Source organism: Oncorhynchus mykiss, chromosome 21 (genome assembly GCF_013265735.2).
Source record: "Oncorhynchus mykiss isolate Arlee chromosome 21, USDA_OmykA_1.1, whole genome shotgun sequence".
NCBI classification, from domain to species: Eukaryota; Metazoa; Chordata; class Actinopteri; order Salmoniformes; family Salmonidae; genus Oncorhynchus; species Oncorhynchus mykiss.
In genome coordinates, this window is record NC_048585.1 from 3,998,118 (window position 1) to 4,018,117 (window position 20,000).

Consider the following 20,000-nt stretch of genomic DNA (forward strand, 5'->3'; position numbering starts at 1 on the left):
AATCCTCTAACGTTACAGCCTCCTCCTCTCCTCTTCTCCTCTACAATCCTCTTAACGGTACAGCCTCCTCCTCTCCTCTTCTCCTTTACAATCCTCTAACGTTACAGCCTCCTCCTCTCCTCCTCTCCTCCAAATGCCTCCTCGACAATCCCCTTTTACAATCCTCTCACGGTACAACCTCCTCTTCTCCTCGACAATCCCCTTTTACAATCCCTCTACAGTAGGAGAAGAAACAAAGTGGTGCCTCCTTTGCTGAGCTGCCTCACAGCAGCAGCTAGACAACGGGAGCCTCAGCTGTGTGTCAGTGTGTGTGTGTGTGTGTTAGCGTGTGTGTGTGTGTGTTAGCGTGTGTGTGTCAGTGTGTGTGCTGGCACTCCGCTGCTTCACAAAGAGCAGTGAAGCAGCAAAGCAAAGAGAGAGGAGAGAGAGAGAGGAGACAGAGAAAGAGAGAGAGAGAAAGAGAGAGAGAGGAGAGAGGGAGAGGAGACAGAGAAAGAGAGAGAGAGAGGAGAGACAGAGAGGGAGGAGAGAGAGGAGGTCAGAGAGAGATAGAGAGAGAGAAAGGGAGAGGGATGAGAGAGAGAGAGAGAGAGAGAGAGAGAGAGAGAGCGAGAGAGGAGAGACAGAGAGGAAGGAGAGAGAGGTCAGAGAGAGAGAGAGAGAGGGAGAGGGATGAGAGAGAGAGAGAGAGAGAGAGGAGAGAGGGAGAGGAGACAGAGAAAGAGAGAGAGAGAAAGAGAGAAAGAGGAGAGAGGGAGAGGAGACAGAGAAAGAGAGAGAGAGAAAGAGAGAGAGAGGAGAGACAGAGAGGGAGGAGAGAGGAGGTCAGAGAGAGAGAGAGAGAGAGAGAAAGAGAGAGGGAGAGGGATGAGAGAGAGAGAGAGAGAGAGAGAGAGAGAGAGAAAGAGAGAGAGAGGAGAGAGGAGAGAGAGAGAGAGGAGAGAGGGAGGAGAGAGAGGAGGTCAGAGAGAGAGAGAGAGGAAAGAGAGAGGAGAGAGAGAGAGGAGAGCGATGAGGAGAAGTGATAGCCTCAGTTAGAGCGTGAGCCAGCCAGCCCACCGGGGGAGATGTGTCAAATCACACCTCCTCGTCCCACTCCTCTACCGCCCGCCTCTACCGCCGTGGAAGGAAGGCTGATGCCTCTTCTGTTGGAGAGCTGCCTGCCCCTGGTCCTGTGGCGCAGCGCTTAACACCTGACCGCGTGCATCCTGTTTGTTGCCAAGCTACTGTGTCCCTTCTCCAGTCACTGTGTGTCCTCTGAAGGCAGGCTCTCCTCTGAGTCACTCAGCCTCTCCCCTGTAGTCACTCAGCCTCTCCTCTGTAACCAATCCTTCCACTGTAGTCACTCAGCCTCTCCTCTGTAGTCACTCAGCCTCTCCCCTGTAGTCACTCAGCATCTCCCCTGTAGTCACTCAGCCTCTCCTCTGTAACCAATCCTTCCCCTGTAGTCACTCAGCCTCTCCTCTGTAGTCACTCAGCCTCTCCTCTGTAGTCACTCAGCCTCTCCTCTGTAGTCACTCAGCCTCTCATTTGTAGTCACTCAGCCTCTCATTTGTAGTCACTCAGCCTCTCCTCTGAAGTCACTCAGCCTCTCCTCTGTAGTCACTCAGCCTCTCCTCTGTAGTCAATCAGCCTCTCATCTGTAGTGACTCACCTTCTCCTCTATAGTCACTCAGCCTCTCCTCTGTAACCAATCATTCCCCTGTAGTCACTCAGCATCTCGCCTGTAGTCACTCAGCATCTCCCAGTAGTCACTCAGCCTCTCCTCTGTAACCAATCCTTCCCCTGTAGTCACTCAGCCTCTCATCTGTAGTCACTCAGCCTCTCCTCTGTAACCAATCCTTCCACTGTAGTCACTCAGCCTCTCCCCTTTAGTCACTCAGCCTCTCCTCTGTAGTCACTCAATATCTCCTCTGTAGTCACTCAATCTCTCCTCTGTAGTCACTCAGCCGCTCCCCTGTAGTCACTCAGCCTCTCCTCTGTAGTCAATCAGCCTCTCATCTGTAGTCACTCAGCATATCCTCTGTAGTCACTCAGTCTCTCCTCTGTAGTCACTCAGCATCTCCCCTGTAGTCACTCAGCCTCTCCTCTGTAACCAATCCTTCCCCTGTAGTCACTCAGCCTCTCATCTGTAGTCACTCAGCCTCTCCCCTTTAGTCACTCAGCCTCTCCTCTGTAGTCACTCAGCCTCTCCTCTGTAACCAATCCTTCCACTGTAGTCACTCAGCCTCTCCCCTTTAGTCACTCAGCCTCTCCTCTGTAGTCACTCAATCGCTCCTCTGTAGTCACTCAGCCTCTCATCTGTAGTCACTCAGCATGTCCTATGTAGTCACTCAGCCTCTCCACTGTAGTCACTCAGCCTCTCCTCTGTAGTCACTCAGCCTATCCTCTTTAGTCACTCAGTGTCTCTCATGTATACAATCAGCCTCTCCTCTGTAGTCACTCAGCCTCTCCTCTGTAGTCACTCAGCCTCTCCCCTGTAGTCACTCAGCCTCTCCTCTGTAGTCACTCAGCCTCTCATTTGTAGTCACTCAGCCTCTCATTTGTAGTCACTCAGCCTCTCCTCTGAAGTCACTCAGCCTCTCCTCTGTAGTCAATCAGCCTCTCATCTGTAGTGACTCACCTTCTCCTCTATAGTAACTCAGCCTCTCCTCTGTAACCAATCATTCCCCTGTAGTCACTCAGCATCTCGCCTGTAGTCACTCAGCATCTCCCAGTAGTCACTCAGCCTCTCCTCTGTAACCAATCCTTCCCCTGTAGTCACTCAGCCTCTCCCCTTTAGTCACTCAGCCTCTCCTCTGTAGTCACTCAATCTCTCCTCTGTAGTCACTCAATCTCTCCTCTGTAGTCACTCAGCCGCTCCCCTGTAGTCACTCAGCCTCTCCTCTGTAGTCACTCAGCCTCTCATCTGTAGTCACTCAGCATATCCTCTGTAGTCACTCAGTCTCTCCTCTGTAGTCACTCAGCATCTCCCCTGTAGTCACTCAGCCTCTCCTCTGTAACCAATCCTTCCCCTGTAGTCACTCAGCCTCTCATCTGTAGTCACTCAGCCTCTCCCCTTTAGTCACTCAGCCTCTCCTCTGTAGTCACTCAGCCTCTCCTCTGTAACCAATCCTTCCACTGTAGTCACTCAGCCTCTCCCCTTTAGTCACTCAGCCTCTCCTCTGTAGTCACTCAATCGCTCCTCTGTAGTCACTCAGCCTCTCATCTGTAGTCACTCAGCATGTCCTATGTAGTCACTCAGCCTCTCCACTGTAGTCACTCAGCCTCTCCTCTGTAGTCACTCAGCCGCTCCCCTGTAGTCACTCAGCCTCTCCTCTGTAGTCACTCAGCCTCTCATCTGTAGTCACTCAGCATATCCTCTGTATATATCTATCCGCTTTAGTCACTCAGTGTCTCTCATGTATTCAATCAGCCTCTCCTCTGTAGTCACTCAGCCTCTCCTCTGTAGTCACTCAGCCTCTCCCCTGTAGTCACTCAGCCTCTCCTCTGTAGTCACTCAGCCTCTCCTCTGTAACCAATCCTTCCCCTGTAGTCACTCAGCCTCTCCTCTGTAACCAATCCTTCCACTGTAGTCACTCAGCCTCTCATATGTAGTCACTCAGCCTCTCCCCTTTAGTCACTCAATCTCTCCCCTGTAGTCACTCAGCCTCTCCTCTGTAGTCACTCAGCCTCTCCTCTGTAGTCACTCAGCCTCTCCTCTGTAACCAATCCTTCCCCTGTAGTCACTCAGCCTCTCCTCTGTAACCAATCCTTCCACTGTAGTCACTCAGCCTCTCATATGTAGTCACTCAGCCTCTCCCCTTTAGTCACTCAATCTCTCCCCTGTAGTCACTCAGCCTCTCCTCTGTAGTCACTCAGCCTCTCCTCTGTAGTCAATCAGCCTCTCATCTGTAGTGACTCACCTTCTCCTCTATAGTCACTCAGCCTCTCCTCTGTAACCAATCATTCCCCTGTAGTCACTCAGCATCTCGCCTGTAGTCACTCAGCATCTCCCAGTAGTCACTCAGCCTCTCCTCTGTAACCAATCCTTCCCCTGTAGTCACTCAGCCTCTCATCTGTAGTCACTCAGCCTCTCCTCTGTAACCAATCCTTCCACTGTAGTCACTCAGCCTCTCCCCTTTAGTCACTCAGCCTCTCCTCTGTAGTCACTCAATCTCTCCTCTGTAGTCACTCAATCTCTCCTCTGTAGTCACTCAGCCGCTCCCCTGTAGTCACTCAGCCTCTCCTCTGTAGTCACTCAGCCTCTCATCTGTAGTCACTCAGCATATCCTCTGTAGTCACTCAGTCTCTCCTCTGTAGTCACTCAGCATCTCCCCTGTAGTCACTCAGCCTCTCCTCTGTAACCAATCCTTCCCCTGTAGTCACTCAGCCTCTCTTCTGTAGTCACTCAGCCTCTCCCCTTTAGTCACTCAGCCTCTCCTCTGTAGTCACTCAGCCTCTCCTCTGTAACCAATCCTTCCACTGTAGTCACTCAGCCTCTCCCCTTTAGTCACTCAGCCTCTCCTCTGTAGTCACTCAATCGCTCCTCTGTAGTCACTCAGCCTCTCATCTGTAGTCACTCAGCATGTCCTATGTAGTCACTCAGCCTCTCCACTGTAGTCACTCAGCCTCTCCTCTGTAGTCACTCAGCCTATCCTCTTTAGTCACTCAGTGTCTCTCATGTATTCAATCAGCCTCTCCTCTGTAGTCACTCAGCCTCTCCTCTGTAGTCACTCAGCCTCTCCCCTGTAGTCACTCAGCCTCTCCTCTGTAGTCACTCAGCCTCTCATTTGTAGTCACTCAGCCTCTCATTTGTAGTCACAGCCTCTCCTCTGAAGTCACTCAGCATCTCCTCTGTAGTCACTCAGCCTCTCCTCTGTAGTCAATCAGCCTCTCATCTGTAGTGACTCACCTTCTCCTCTATAGTCACTCAGCCTCTCCTCTGTAACCAATCATTCCCCTGTAGTCACTCAGCATCTCGCCTGTAGTCACTCAGCATCTCCCAGTAGTCACTCAGCCTCTCCTCTGTAACCAATCCTTCCCCTGTAGTCACTCAGCCTCTCATCTGTAGTCACTCAGCCTCTCCTCTGTAACCAATCCTTCCACTGTAGTCACTCAGCCTCTCCCCTTTAGTCACTCAATCTCTCCTCTGTAGTCACTCAATCGCTCCTCTGTAGTCACTCAGCCGCTCCCCTGTAGTTACTCAGCCTCTCCTCTGTAGTCACTCAGCCTCTCATCTGTAGTCACTCAGCATATCCTCTGTAGTCACTCAGTCTCTCCTCTGTAGTCACTCAGCATCTCCCCTGTAGTCACTCAGCCTCTCCTCTGTAACCAATCCTTCCCCTGTAGTCACTCAGCCTCTCATCTGTAGTCACTCAGCCTCTCCCCTTTAGTCACTCAGCCTCTCCTCTGTAGTCACTCAGCCTCTCCTCTGTAACCAATCCTTCCACTGTAGTCACTCAGCCTCTCCCCTTTAGTCACTCAGCCTCTCCTCTGTAGTCACTCAATCGCTCCTCTGTAGTCACTCAGCCTCTCATCTGTAGTCACTCAGCATGTCCTATGTAGTCACTCAGCCTCTCCACTGTAGTCACTCAGCCTCTCCTCTGTAGTCACTCAGCCTATCCTCTTTAGTCACTCAGTGTCTCTCATGTATTCAATCAGCCTCTCCTCTGTAGTCACTCAGCCTCTCCTCTGTAGTCACTCAGCCTCTCCCCTGTAGTCACTCAGCCTCTCCTCTGTAGTCACTCAGCCTCTCCTCTGTAACCAATCCTTCCCCTGTAGTCACTCAGCCTCTCCTCTGTAACCAATCCTTCCACTGTAGTCACTCAGCCTCTCATATGTAGTCACTCAGCCTCTCCCCTTTAGTCACTCAATCTCTCCCCTGTAGTCACTCAGCCTCTCCTCTGTAGTCACTCAGCCTCTCCTCTGTAGTCACTCAGCATATCCTCTGTAGTCACTCAGTGTCTCTCATGTAGTCACTCAGCCTCTCCTCTGTAGTCACTCAGCCTCTCCTCTGTAGTCACTCTGTGTTGATATGTGTGAGTGGAAAAGAGCATCCCTACTTCTTTGCCTCTCTCTCTCTCTCTCTCTCTCTCTCTCTCTCTCTCTTTCACTCAGGGAACAGAGGTACACAAAGTTCAAAGGAGCTGGGTTTTACTATCAGAGGAGGGTGTCGATTACTTAACTACATTCAAAGGGCTTTATTGGTAAGGGAAACATATGTTTACATTTTCAAAGCAAGTGAGATAGATCATAAACAAAAGTACTCTCTCTCCCTCCCTCTTCCCTTTTCCCCCTCTCTCTACCTCCCTCTTCCCTCTCTCTTCCCTCTCTCCCTCCCTCTCTCTCCCTCTTCCCTCTCTCTCTACCGCCCTCTTCCCTCTATCTCTCCCTCCCTCTTCCATCTCTCTCTCCCTCTTCCCTCTCTCTCTCTCCCTCTTCCCTCTCTCTCTCATTCCCTATTTCCTCTCTCTCTCCTTCCCTCACCCATCCCTCCCTCTCCCTCCCTCTTCCCTCTCTCCATCCCTCTCTCTTCTCTCTCTCTCTTCCCTCTCCCCTCTCTCCCTCCCTCCAGCTAGGGCAGGGGAGGATCGGGAGAGCAACACAGCAGGAGCGAAGAGAAGGTCTCTGTGTGTGTCTCTCTGTGTGTGTGTGTGTGTGTGTGTCTCTATGTGTGTGCGTGTCTCTGTGAGTGTGTGTCTCTATGTGTGTGTCTCTATGTGTGTGTCTCTATGTGTGTGTGTGTGTGTGTGTGTCTCTATGTGTGTGCGTGTCTCTGTGAGTGTGTGTCTCTATGTGTGTGTCTCTATGTGTGTGTGTGTGTGTGTGTGTGTGTGTGTGTGTCTTTATGTGTGTCTGTGTGTGTGTGTGTGTGTCTATGTGTGTGTGTGTGTGTGTGTGTCTCTATGTGTGTGTGTGTATGTCTCTATGTGTGTGTGTGTGTGTGTCTCTATGTGTGTGTCTCTGTGTGTGTGTGTGTGTGTGTGTGTGTGTGTGTGTGTGTGTGTGTGTGTGTGTGTGTGTGTGTGTGTGTGTGTGTGTAGCAAGGCAGAAAGAGCCTCCAGACACAGACAGATAGAATGAGAGAAAGGAGGATTGCCCCCCCCCCCCCCCCCCCCCCACACACACACACACGCACACACACACCACTCCACCAGACCACTGGTGGGCAGTTCCTCTGACAGTATTCATAGACAGGAGAGCAGGTGTTAATTGGACAATTGCTGCCAACGACACTTCCACATGGCAAGTGGCACCCTATTTCCTATATAGTGCACTACTATTGAGAATGGCCCTATTTCCTATATAGAGCACTACTATTGAGAATGACCCTATTTCCTATATAGAGCACTACTATTGAGAAGGGCCCTATTTCCTATATAGTGCACTACTATTGAGAATGGCCCTATTTCCTATATAGTGCAATACTATTGAGAATGGCCCTATTTCCTATATAGTGCACTACTATTGAGAAGGGCCCTATTTCCTATATAGTGCAATACCATTGAGAATGGCCTTATTTCCTATATAGTGCAATACTATTGAGAATGGCCCTATTTCCTATATAGTGCAATACTATTGAGAATGGCCCTATTTCCTATATAGTGCACTACTATTGAGAAGGGCCCTATTTCCTATATAGTGCAATACCATTGAGAATGGCCTTATTTCCTATATAGTGCACTACTATTGAGAATGGCCCTATTTCCTATATAGTGCAATACCATTGAGAATGGCCTTATTTCCTATATAGTGCAATACTATTGAGAATGGCCCTATTTCCTATATAGTGCACTACTATTGAGAATGGCCCTATTTCCTATATAGTGCACTACTATTGAGCAGGGCCCTATTTCCTATATAGTGCACTACTATTGAGAATGGCCCTATTTCCTATATAGTGCACTACTATTGAGCAGGGCCCTATTTCCTATATAGTGCACTACTATTGAGAAGGGCCCTATTTCCTATATAGTGCACTACTATTGAGCAGGGCCCTATTTCCTATATAGTGCACTACTATTGAGCAGGGCCCTATTTCCTATATAGTGCACTACTATTGAGCAGGGCCCTATTTCCTATATAGTGCACTACTATTGAGCAGGGCCCTATTTCCTATATAGTGCACTACTATTGAGCAGGGCCCTATTTCCTATATAGTGCACTACTATTGAGAAGGGCCCTATTTCCTATATAGTGCACTACTATTGAGCAGGGCCCTATTTCCTATATAGTGCACTACTATTGTGAAGGGCCCTATTTCCTATATAGTGCACTACTATTGTGAAGGGCCCTATTTCCTATATAGTGCACTACTATTGTGAAGGGCCCTATTTCCTATATAGTGCACTACTATTGTGAAGGGCCCTATTTCCTATATAGTGCACTACTATTGTGAAGGGCCCTATTTCCTATATAGTGCACTACTATTGTGAAGGGCCCTATTTCCTATATAGTGCACTACTATTGAGCAGGGCCCTATTTCCTATATAGTGCACTACTATTGAGCAGGGCCCTATTTCCTATATAGTGCACTACTATTGAGCAGGGCCCACATGTAGGGAATAGAGAATAGTGTTCCATTTGGGCTGCAGAACAGTCTGTCTCTACATCACACCTTCAAACCAAGACGTTTTTTCACCAACTTTAGCATCCTGCCAACTTTAGCATCTTGCCAACTTTAGCATCATGCCAACTTTAGCATCCTGCCAACTTTAGCATCCCTCCAACTTTAGCATCCCGCCAACTTTAGCATCCCGCCAACTTTAGCATCCCGCCAACTTTAGCATCCCTCCAACTTTAGCATCCCGCCAACTTTAGCATCCCGCCAACTTTAGCATCCCGCCAACTTTAGCATCCCGCCAACTTTAGCATCCCGCCAACTTTAGCATCCCTCCTACTTTAGCATCCCTCCAACTTTAGCATCCTGACAACTTTAGCATCCCGCCAACTTTAGCATCCTGCCAACTTTAGCATCCCTCCAACTTTAGCATCCTGCCAACTTTAGCATCCCTCCAACTTTAGCATCCCGACAACTTTAGCATCCCGCCAACTTTAGCATCCTGCCAACTTTAGCATCCCGCCAAATTTAGCATCCTGCCAACTTTAGCATCCCGACAACTTTAGCATCCCGCCAAATTTAGCATCCTGCCAACTTTAGCATCCCGCCAACTTTAGCATCCTGCCAACTTTAGCATCCTGCCAACTTTTTTCCTTAAAATATTCACACCCCTTGACCTTTTCCACATGTTGTTGTGTTACAAAGTGGGATTCAAATGGATTTAATTGTATTTTTTTTGTCAACAATCTGAAGAAAATACTCTGAAATGCCAAAGCGGAAGAAAAAAACAGGTCATTGAAGTTGGAAAACAGGTATTGAAGAAGTGAAACAGGTATTGAAGAGGTGAAACAGGTATTGAAGAGGTGAAACAGGTATTGAAGCGGTGAAACAGGTCATTGAAGAGGGAAAACAGGTATTGAAGAGGTGAAACAGGTATTGAAGAGGTGAAACAGGTATTGAAGAGGTGAAACAGGTATTGAAGAGGTGAAACAGGTCATTGAAGAGGGAAAACAGGTATTGAAGAGGTGAAACAGGCATTGAAGAGGTGAAACAGGTATTGAAGAGGTGAAACAGGTCATTGAAGAGGGAAAACAGGTATTGAAGAGGTGAAATAGGTATTGAAGAGGTGAAACAGGTCATTGAAGAGGTGAAACAGGTCATTGAAGAGGTGAAACAGGTATTGAAGAGGGAAAACAGGTATTGAAGAGGGAAAACAGGTATTGAAGAGGTGAAACAGGCATTGAAGAGGTGAAACAGGTATTGAAGAGGTGAAACAGGTATTGAAGAGGTGAAACAGGTATTGAAGAGGTGAAACAGGTCATTGAAGAGGGAAAACAGGTATTGAAGAGGGAAACAGGTATTGAAGAGGGAAAACAGGTATTGAAGAGGTGAAACAGGCATTGAAGAGGTGAAACAGGTCATTGAAGAGGTGAAACAGGTATTGAAGAGGGAAACAGGTATTGAAGAGGGAAAACAGGTACTGAAGAGGTGAAACAGGCATTGAAGAGGTGAAACAGGTCATTGAAGAGGTGAAACAGGTATTGAAGAGGGAAACAGGTATTGAAGAGGGAAACAGGTATTGAAGAGGGAAACAGGTATTGAAGAGGTGAAACAGGTCATTGAAGAGGGAAAACAGGTATTGAAGAGGGAAACAGGTATTGAAGAGGGAAAACAGGTATTGAAGAGGGAAAACAGGTATTGAAGAGGGAAAACAGGTATTGAAGAGGGAAAACAGGTATTGAAGAGGTGAAACATTGGCAGGTGTGTGTGTGTGTGTGTGTGTGTGTGTGTGTGCGTGCGTGCGTGTGTGTGTGTCAGTCCTACTACTATTTCCAGACTTTGCTTTCAGACAAACGGGACACATTGACATTTAGAGAATCTGTACACCACCTGGGAGCACACACACACACACACACACACACACACACACACACACACACACACACACACACACACACACACACACACACACACAGATCTCAGAAGTTAACACATACAAACAAACTGAAACTCACTGAGAAACAACTTATATTATCTGCAGAGAAAACGAAGCTCCAATCACACAGTCAATCAATCACACAGCCAGAGAACGTAGCTCCAATCACACAGCCAATCACACAGCCAGAGCACGGAGCTCCAATCACACAGCCAGAGAACGTAACTCCAATCAGACAGCCAGAGAACGAAGTTCCAATCACACAGCCAATGACACAGCCAGAGAACGTAGCTCCAATCACACAGCCAGAGAATGGAGCTCCAATCACACAGCCAGAGAACGTAGCTCCAATCACACAGCCAGAGAACGTAGCTCCAATCAGACAGCCAGAGAACGAAGCTCCATTCACACAGCCAATCAGACAGCCAGAGAACGAAGCTCCAATCACACAGCCAATCAGACAGCCAGAGAACGAAGCTCCAATCACACAGCCAGAGAATGGAGCTCAGAGACAGAGATATATGACAGAGAGACACGAGACAGACAGAGGGATGGACAGAGATACATGACAGAGAGACACGAGGCAGACAGAGGGTTGGACAGGGACACATGACAGGGAGACACGAGGGAGAAATAAGCATCACTCTGACTGTTTACTTCTTGAACCTGGTGCAGGAACTATTACCCATAAACCCCTCTGCAGTAGAGAAGTCCTACTTAAACCTGGTGCAGGAACTATTACCCATAAACCCCTCTGCAGTGGAGAAGCCCTACTTAAACCTGGTGCAGGAACTATTACCCATAAACCCCTCTGCAGTGGAGAAGTCCTACTTAAACCTGGTGCAGGAACTATTACCCATAAACCCCTCTGCAGTAGAGAAGTCCTACTTAAACCTGGTGCAGGAACTATTACCCATAAACCCCTCTGCAGTGGAGAAGTCCTACTTAAACCTGGTGCAGGAACTATTACCCATAAACCCCTCTGCAGTGGAGAAGTCCTACTTAAACCTGGTGCAGGAACTATTACCCATAAACCCCTCTGCAGTAGAGAAGTCCTACTTAAACCTGGTGCAGGAACTATTACCCATAAACCCCTCTGCAGTGGAGAAGTCCTACTTAAACCTGGTGCAGGAACTATTACCCATAAACCCCTCTGCAGTGGAGAAGTCCTACTTAAACCTGGTGCAGGAACTATTACCCATAAACCCCTCTGCAGTGGAGAAGTCCTACTTAAACCTGGTGCAGGAACTATTACCCATAAACCCCTCTGCAGTGGAGAAGTCATACTTAAACCTGGTGCAGGAACTATTACCCATAAACCCCTCTGCAGTGGAGAAGCCCTACTTAAACCTGGTGCAGGAACTATTACCCATAAACCCCTCTGCAGTGGAGAAGTCCTACTTAAACCTGGTGCAGGAACTATTACCCATAAACCCCTCTGCAGTGGAGAAGTCCTACTTAAACCTGGTGCAGGAACTATTACCCATAAACCCCTCTGCAGTGGAGAAGTCCTACTTAAACCTGGTGCAGGAACTATTACCCATAAACCCCTCTGCAGTGGAGAAGCCCTACTTAAACCTGGTGCAGGAACTCTTACCCATAAACCCCTCTGCAGTGGAGAAGTCCTACTTAAACCTGGTGCAGGAACTATTACCCATAAACCCCTCTGCAGTGGAGAAGTCCTACTTAAACCTGGTGCAGGAACTATTACCCATAAACCCCTCTGCAGTGGAGAAGCCCTACTTAAACCTGGTGCAGGAACTATTACCCATAAACCCCTCTGCAGTGGAGAAGTCCTACTTAAACCTGGTGCAGGAACTATTACCCATAAACCCCTCTGCAGTGGAGAAGCCCTACTTAAACCTGGTGCAGGAACTATTACCCATAAACCCCTCTGCAGTGGAGAAGTCCTACTTAAACCTGGTGCAGGAACTATTACCCATAAACCCCTCTGCAGTGGAGAAGTCCTACTTAAACCTGGTGCAGGAACTATTACCCATAAACCCCTCTGCAGTGGAGAAGTCCTACTTAAACCTGGTGCAGGAACTATTACCCATAAACCCCTCTGCAGTGGAGAAGTCCTACTTAAACCTGGTGCAGGAACTATTACCCATAAACCCCTCTGCAGTGGAGAAGTCCTACTTAAACCTGGTGCAGGAACTATTACCCATAAACCCCTCTGCAGTGGAGAAGTCCTACTTAAACCTGGTGCAGGAACTATTACCCATAAACCCCTCTGCAGTGGAGAAGTCCTACTTAAACCTGGTGCAGGAACTATTACCCATAAACCCCTCTGCAGTGGAGAAGCCCTACTTAAACCTGGTGAAGGAACTATTACCCATAAACCCCTCTGCAGTGGAGAAGTCCTACTTAAACCTGGTGCAGGAACTATTACCCATGAACCCCTCTGCAGTGGAGAAGTCCTACTTAAACCTGGTGCAGGAACTATTACCCATAAACCCCTCTGCAGTGGAGAAGTCCTACTTAAACCTGGTGCAGGAACTATTACCCATAAACCCCTCTGCAGTGGAGAAGTCCTACTTAAACCTGGTGCAGGAACTATTACCCATAAACCCCTCTGCAGTGGAGAAGTCCTACTTAAACCTGGTGCAGGAACTATTACCCATAAACCCCTCTGCAGTGGAGAAGTCCTACTTAAACCTGGTGCAGGAACTATTACCCATAAACCCCTCTGCAGTGGAGAAGTCCTACTTAAACCTGGTGCAGGAACTATTACCCATAAACCCCTCTGCAGTGGAGAAGTCCTACTTAAACCTGGTGCAGGAACTCTTACCCATAAACCCCTCTGCAGTGGAGAAGCCCTACTTAAACCTGGTGCAGGAACTATTACCCATAAACCCCTCTGCAGTGGAGAAGTCCTACTTAAACCTGGTGCAGGAACTATTACCCATAAACCCCTCTGCAGTGGAGAAGCCCTACTTAAACCAGGTGCAGGAACTATTACCCATAAACCCCTCTGCAGTGGAGAAGTCCTACTTAAACCTGGTGCAGGAACTATTACCCATAAACCCCTCTGCAGTGGAGAAGTCCTACTTAAACCTGGTGCAGGAACTATTACCCATAAACCCCTCTGCAGTGGAGAAGTCCTACTTAAACCTGGTGCAGGAACTATTACCCATAAACCCCTCTGCAGTGGAGAAGTCCTACTTAAACCTGGTGCAGGAACTATTACCCATAAACCCCTCTGCAGTGGAGAAGCCCTACTTAAACCTGGTGCAGGAACTATTACCCATAAACCCCTCTGCAGTGGAGAAGTCCTACTTGAACCTGGTGCAGGAACTATTACCCATAAACCCCTCTGCAGTGGAGAAGCCCTACTTAAACCTGGTGCAGGAACTATTACCCATAAACCCCTCTGCAGTGGAGAAGTCCTACTTAAACCTGGTGCAGGAACTATTACCCATAAACCCCTCTGCAGTGGAGAAGTCCTACTTAAACCTGGTGCAGGAACTATTACCCATAAACCCCTCTGCAGTGGAGAAGTCCTACTTAAACCTGGTGCAGGAACTATTACCCATAAACCCCTCTGCAGTGGAGAAGTCCTACTTAAACCTGGTGCAGGAACTATTACCCATAAACCCCTCTGCAGTGGAGAAGTCCTACTTAAACCTGGTGCAGGAACTCTTACCCATAAACCCCTCTGCAGTGGAGAAGTCCTACTTAAACCTGGTGCAGGAACTATTACCCATAAACCCCTCTGCAGTGGAGAAGTCCTACTTAAACCTGGTGCAGGAACTATTACCCATAAACCCCTCTGCAGTGGAGAAGCCCTACTTAAACCTGGTGCAGGAACTATTACCCATAAACCCCTCTGCAGTGGAGAAGTCCTACTTAAACCTGGTGCAGGAACTATTACCCATAAACCCCTCTGCAGTGGAGAAGCCCTACTTAAACCTGGTGCAGGAACTATTACCCATAAACCCCTCTGCAGTGGAGAAGTCCTACTTAAACCTGGTGCAGGAACTATTACCCATAAACCCCTCTGCAGTGGAGAAGTCCTACTTAAACCTGGTGCAGGAACTATTACCCATAAACCCCTCTGCAGTGGAGAAGTCCTACTTAAACCTGGTGCAGGAACTATTACCCATAAACCCCTCTGCAGTGGAGAAGTCCTACTTAAACCTGGTGCAGGAACTATTACCCATAAACCCCTCTGCAGTGGAGAAGCCCTACTTAAACCTGGTGCAGGAACTATTACCCATGAACCCCTCTGCAGTGGAGAAGCCCTACAGTCCTGTCACACTGCCAACTCTCTCCTAAACACTCCACACTGCAGCACAGCAGCAACACAGCAGCAACACCACAGTACCATTACAACATGTACAGTTAATTTCAATGTCTCTTATTCAAGTTGTCAGGTCAGGTTAGACTACAGTGTGTGAGAAAGGTTAGTTTAGCAAGGGGATATAACATACCTGCTATTACACACCTTCTGATGCACACTACACCCTCTCATACACACTACACCTTCTGATACACACTACACCCTCTGATACACACTACACACTACACCTTCTGATACACACTACACCTTCTGATACACACTACACCCTCTCATACACACTACACCTTCTGATACACACTACACACTACACCTTCTGATACACACTACACATTCTGATACACACTACACCTTCTGATACACACTACACCCTCTGATACACACTACACACTACACCCTCTCATACACACTAAACCTTCTGATACACACCTTCTGATACACACTACACCTTCTGATGCACACTACACCCTCTCATACACACTACACCTTCTGATACACACTACACACTACACCTTCTGATACACACTACACACTACACCTTCTGATACACACTACACCCTCTCATACACACTACACCTTCTGATGCACACTACACCTTCTGATACACACTACACCTTCTGATACACACTAGACCTTCTGATGCACACTACACCTTCTGATACACACTACACCTTCTGATACACACTACACACTACACCTTCTGATGCACACTACACCTTCTGATACACACTACACCTTCTGATACACACTACACACTACACCATCTGATATACACTACACACTACACATTCTGATATACACTACACACTACACACTACACCTTCTGATATACACTACACACTACACCTTCTGATATACACTACACACTACACACTACACCTTCTGATACACACTACACACTACACACTACACCTTCTGATACACACTACACCTTCTGCTGCACACTACACCTTCTGATACACACTACACCTTCTGATACACACTACACACTAGACCTTCTGATACACACTACACCTTCTGATACACACTACACACTACACCTTCTGATACACACTACACCTTCTGAAACATACTACACACTACACCTTCTGATACACACTACACCTTCTGAAACATACTACACACTACACCTTCTGATACACACTACACCTTCTGATACACACTACACCTTCTGATACACACTACACCTTCTGATACACACTACACACTACACCATCTGATATACACTACACACTACACATTCTGATATACACTACACACTACACACTACACCTTCTGATACACACTATACCTTCTGATATACACTACACACTACACCTTCTGATATACACTACACACTACACACTACACCTTCTGATACACACTACACACTACACACTACACCTTCTGATACACACTACACCTTCTGATATACACTACACACTACACCTTCTGATACACACTACACCCTCTGATACACACTACACACTACACCCTCTCATACACACTAAACCTTCTGATACACACCTTCTGATACACACTACACCTTCTGATGCACACTACACCCTCTCATACACACTACACCTTCTGATACACACTACACACTACACCTTCTGATACACACTACACACTACACCTTCTGATACACACTACACCCTCTCATACACACTACACCTTCTGATGCACACTACACCTTCTGATACACACTACACCTTCTGATACACACTAGACCTTCTGATGCACACTACACCTTCTGATACACACTACACCTTCTGATACACACTACACACTACACCTTCTGATGCACACTACACCTTCTGATACACACTACACCTTCTGATACACACTACACACTACACCATCTGATATACACTACACACTACACATTCTGATATACACTACACACTACACACTACACCTTCTGATATACACTACACACTACACCTTCTGATATACACTACACACTACACACTACACCTTCTGATACACACTACACACTACACACTACACCTTCTGATACACACTACACCTTCTGCTGCACACTACACCTTCTGATACACACTACACCTTCTGATACACACTACACACTAGACCTTCTGATACACACTACACCTTCTGATACACACTACACACTACACCTTCTGATACACACTACACCTTCTGAAACATACTACACACTACACCTTCTGATACACACTACACCTTCTGAAACATACTACACACTACACCTTCTGATACACACTACACCTTCTGATACACACTACACCTTCTGATACACACTACACCTTCTGATACACACTACGCACTACACCATCTGATATACACTACACACTACACATTCTGATATACACTACACACTACACACTACACCTTCTGATACACACTATACCTTCTGATATACACTACACACTACACCTTCTGATATACACTACACACTACACCTTCTGATACACACTACACACTACACACTACACCTTCTGATACACACTACACCTTCTGATATACACTACACACTACACCTTCTGATATACACTACACACTACACCTTCTGATATACACTACACACTACACACTACACCTTCTGATACACACTACACACTACACACTACACCTTCTGATACACACTACACACTACACCTTCTGATATACACTACACACTACACACTACACCTTCTGATACACACTACACACTACACACTACACCTTCTGATACACACTACACCTTCTGCTGCACACTACACACTACACACTACACCTTCTGATGCATACTACACACTACACACTACACCTTCTGATATACACTACACACTACACACTACACCTTCTGATACACACTACACACTACACCTTCTGATGCACACTACACCTTCTGATGCACACTACACACTACACCTTCTGATGCACACTACACCTTCTGATGCACACTACACACTACACCTTCTGATGCACACTACACACTACACCTTCTGATGCACACTACACACTACACACTACACATTCTGATATACACTACACACTACACACTACACCTTCTGATATACACTACACACTACACCTTCTGATATACACTACACACTACACACTACACCTTCTGATACACACTACACACTACACACTACACCTTCTGATACACACTACACCTTCTGCTGCACACTACACCTTCTGATACACACTACACCTTCTGATACACACTACACACTAGACCTTCTGATACACACTACACCTTCTGATACACACTACACACTACACCTTCTGATACACACTACACCTTCTGAAACATACTACACACTACACCTTCTGATACACACTACACCTTCTGAAACATACTACACACTACACCTTCTGATACACACTACACCTTCTGATACACACTACACCTTCTGATACACACTACACCTTCTGATACACACTACACACTACACCATCTGATATACACTACACACTACACATTCTGATATACACTACACACTACACACTACACCTTCTGATACACACTATACCTTCTGATATACACTACACACTACACCTTCTGATATACACTACACACTACACACTACACCTTCTGATACACACTACACACTACACACTACACCTTCTGATACACACTACACCTTCTGATATACACTACACACTACACCTTCTGATACACACTACACCCTCTGATACACACTACACACTACACCCTCTCATACACACTAAACCTTCTGATACACACCTTCTGATACACACTACACCTTCTGATGCACACTACACCCTCTCATACACACTACACCTTCTGATACACACTACACACTACACCTTCTGATACACACTACACACTACACCTTCTGATACACACTACACCCTCTCATACACACTACACCTTCTGATGCACACTACACCTTCTGATACACACTACACCTTCTGATACACACTAGACCTTCTGATGCACACTACACCTTCTGATACACACTACACCTTCTGATACACACTACACACTACACCTTCTGATGCACACTACACCTTCTGATACACACTACACCTTCTGATACACACTACACACTACACCATCTGATATACACTACACACTACACATTCTGATATACACTACACACTACACACTACACCTTCTGATATACACTACACACTACACCTTCTGATATACACTACACACTACACACTACACCTTCTGATACACACTACACACTACACACTACACCTTCTGATACACACTACACCTTCTGCTGCACACTACACCTTCTGATACACACTACACCTTCTGATACACACTACACACTAGACCTTCTGATACACACTACACCTTCTGATACACACTACACACTACACCTTCTGATACACACTACACCTTCTGAAACATACTACACACTACACCTTCTGATACACACTACACCTTCTGAAACATACTACACACTACACCTTCTGATACACACTACACCTTCTGATACACACTACACCTTCTGATACACACTACACCTTCTGATACACACTACACACTACACCATCTGATATACACTACACACTACACATTCTGATATACACTACACACTACACACTACACCTTCTGATACACACTATACCTTCTGATATACACTACACACTACACCTTCTGATATACACTACACACTACACACTACACCTTCTGATACACACTACACACTACACACTACACCTTCTGATACACACTACACCTTCTGATATACACTACACACTACACCTTCTGATATACACTACACACTACACCTTCTGATATACACTACACACTACACACTACACCTTCTGATACACACTACACACTACACACTACACCTTCTGATACACACTACACACTACACCTTCTGATATACACTACACACTACACACTACACCTTCTGATACACACTACACACTACACACTACACCTTCTGATACACACTACACCTTCTGCTGCACACTACACACTACACACTACACCTTCTGATGCATACTACACACTACACACTACACCTTCTGATATACACTACACACTACACACTACACCTTCTGATACACACTACACACTACACCTTCTGATGCACACTACACCTTCTGATGCACACTACACACTACACCTTCTGATGCACACTACACCTTCTGATGCACACTACACACTACACCTTCTGATGCACACTACACACTACACCTTCTGATGCACACTACACACTACACACTACACCTTCTGCTGCACACTACACACTACACACTACACCTTCTGATGCACACTA

General features: G+C 46.7%; 1 protein-coding gene across 9 annotated transcripts in view; it reads right to left on the bottom strand.

The window, feature by feature from the left end:
• Positions 1-20,000, bottom strand: part of LOC110499739 (glutamate receptor-interacting protein 1-like) — a 718,235-nt gene that overhangs the window by 409,588 nt on the left and 288,647 nt on the right. For 4 of the 9 annotated variants that reach the window (XM_036956619.1, XM_036956617.1, XM_036956622.1 and 1 more), the window contains exon 1: positions 1-409. This exon is cut by the window's left edge and continues 169 nt beyond it. The exons of 2 other annotated variants lie outside the window; for them this stretch is intronic. The gene's annotated coding sequence lies outside the window, so the exon portion shown is untranslated. Of the gene's footprint in view, positions 411-20,000 lie in introns of those variants that run through there. 3 more of the 9 variants (XM_036956618.1, XM_036956627.1, XM_036956626.1) reach the window with 3 other exon arrangements.